Raw genomic sequence first — 3,164 nt, forward strand, 5'->3', positions numbered from 1 at the left:
ATGGTTGAACGTTTTCATCGCACCCTCAACGCAGCTTTGATGTCCCGTTGCAAGGATTGCAACTGGTTTACTCAGCTTCCCTGGGTCCTCCTGGGACTAAGGACCACTCCTAAAGACGCCCTCGACGTTTCAGCAGCTGAAATGGTGTATGGTCGTCCCTGCCGAATTTTTTCCTTCTACAACCTGCTCCGACGATCTCCAGCGCATACGTCACGTCGTGGGAAAATTTACTCCGTGCCGCTAGACTTACAAGCCCCCAGCAAAGCATCACATACCAACGGACTTGCACTCTGCAACGCACGTCTTCCTGCGCAACGACACCAGCAAGCCACCACTAATGCCCCCTTACACGGGCCCTTTCCTTGTGATCCGACCCAGTCCGAAAGCATTTCTCCTAAATATTCGGGGCAAAGAAGACTGGGTCTCCATTGATGACCCGATGACCAGATGCCAGATGACCCGCCTACAGTTCGCCTCTCTTGATCAAGGTGCCCTATTTAACATGTACAATATGTCATTTTTAGGGGGGGAGCCATGTACCTACCGTGTTTAGCACAATACATAATTCCTTTTGTATATATTTTACTTGTATCTTCGCTCTTCCCTCGCACTAAAACGAACATGAAAATTCATGTCTGGTCTTTCCTCTGTAATATTGTCTGTCTTGTGACTTGTTATGTCCTGTTGCCTTGATATTTTGTATATAAGGAGAGAGTTCTACAATAATATAACTCAGTCGTTTCTAACCTGCCTTTGAGTTCACAACCTTACTCGGCGCCATCACAAGATGATGGTGAAGATGATGTACGAGATGGCCAGAGAACCATGCCACCCTTACAATCTATTGTTCACTTTAGGAATCAATGAATGTGAAGATGTGTTGGTGACCCATATTACTAAAACTGATGGATGGTTGAAGTCCTCTAGTTGTGGTCCCACATATCCAGCAAAAGGTCAAGGTAAACATTTGCTGTAATTCATGCCTCGTTTAAGAACCTAGAGATTCGTAGTGGTAGGATGATGTATTTCACCTCTTAGGTTTGGAGATCTGAAGCAACATTTGTCAAAGCTGATTGAGCCAACTTTAATTTGGTTTTCATGAATGGAACTAAAATTGCATTTCTAGGGATAACGGCCAGGAAATGATCGCCCCATAAATCAAGACCACAATAGGTAGGAACATCTTTCAAACTTGTTCAAATAAGATTAGTTTTTGGTTAGGAACGATGAACTCTAAGTTCATAGAGGGTTTATTTTCTCGAAATATCTAGATTTTTTATCTTCTGTTTTTTCTGTGACACACTGGATATTTTTATGCAGAAGTATTTTGGAAAACTATGAAATCGATGAAGACTATTCATTTTTTTTTTTTTTTTTTTTTTTTTGTGCACCCTTCCCCTCAATTTTGTGTTTTACAATATTACTGTATGAAGAAAAATGTATTGATAATAAATATCACTGCCCTTGGAGTGTCCATGTGCTTAGTCTTTCAGCCCCTGATAGGTTTATGATCGGAGATTACAAGAGACATAAATGAATGGGAGTACTTTGAATCAACGAGGTAGTGTCTTAAATTGTTGATGAAATCATGTTAATCTACTATTGTAAGTGAATTTTTCCACTATATTTAGTAAAATATCATCTACTATCACAGAGACCTTTAATACGAAGCGCATGCAGGCCCTTATAACAGATAGAATAGTAGGAATATTCCACAATCAAAGAATAGTCATGCAATAAAATCCGAAGGTTGGTAAATTTGCAAAACACTGTAGCCCGTTATTACAAAAGTTATGTAATCGTTGTTTATATGTGTAATATATGCTAGCAATTAGGGTTACATATAAAGCAGGTATTAAGAAAATCTTACACAAAGCAAAATCTAACTAGGATTAATAAGTGATTTTTTTTTTTAATTCTTTCCCGAATTGGAAAAAAAATAACTTGTTATAAAACATTTTAGATAAAAAGAATAATTCCTAAAAAACATCAAAGGTAGAGGAATTAATGTTTTTTTTTTTTTTTATACACGCTGTCTTTTTCCTCATGTTCGGTCTAATATCTCTTTCTTATCTTTGTCTGCTGACATTTACATCATTGAAATGAATTTTTGGAACGATAGAAGTGCTGGGCGAGAAACGAACTTGACATTTGAAAAGAAATATGAAAAAATCATAATACTATTCTCATATCATTCTCAAAAATTAAACTGTTTTCAGGGAGTGCAATCATGGTTTTATTCTAAATTGTAAGTGAAAGATAATGTTTCAGTTTTATACATGCATGACATTTAAATACTACGTGAAAGCTTTTGATTCCGCCAAAACTCGACAGTAATGAAAGCGATTCAAAAATAAGGAAAAATTAACTTTCTGTTAAAACAATTGAAGATATCTGTAGAGGGAGTATAGCAATCCTAAGACTAAATAAAAATAGTGAGAAAAATAATGCCTATTCAAAGATTAGTTAGGCAAATAGACCCCATTTCATAATGATTATCTACAGCATGGCTAGAATTTTTTTTTTTTTCAGAATTAGATTAGGATAATGTAGGAAATATTAATGATGGGAAATAACTAAACAGCTTAGGGTTTGTAGATGACATAGTTGTGCTCAGTGAATCAGGAGAAAAATTAGAAAATGTGAGAGAAAATTTGAACAGAAAAAACCAGAATTAGGACTGAAAATTAAATATTGGTAAAAGTCAGATAATGTTCAATAAAATGTAGAGAGACAGTAAATAAGAGCTATTGACAAACCTCTAGAGATTGTGAATGAATATGCATACTTAGGACCGACAGTAATTATCTTCCTAAGACGCGAGACCGAGATTTGAAAAAAGGATTAGGATTCAATGTGATAAATAAGATGTAAAATGAGAAGTAATGGCCAATTGCTCTCTCTAAAAAAAAAAAGAATATTCAACGAGATGGTCCTACCATTATTAATTTATGCATCAGGAAATTAGATATTTATTAGAGCCTTAGAACATATTATAGTTACTACTCAAAGTAATATTGAAAGAATAATAATGGGTATATTATTAAGAGAGAAACAGAGCAACATAGATAGGTCAGAAAACGTAAGTAGTGGATATTTTATTATAATGTAAAAAATAATATATTTGGACATGAGCAGGACACATAATGAGAATTATACACAAC

This window comes from Palaemon carinicauda, chromosome 12 (assembly GCF_036898095.1).
Source record: "Palaemon carinicauda isolate YSFRI2023 chromosome 12, ASM3689809v2, whole genome shotgun sequence".
Classification (NCBI taxonomy): domain Eukaryota; kingdom Metazoa; phylum Arthropoda; class Malacostraca; order Decapoda; family Palaemonidae; genus Palaemon; species Palaemon carinicauda.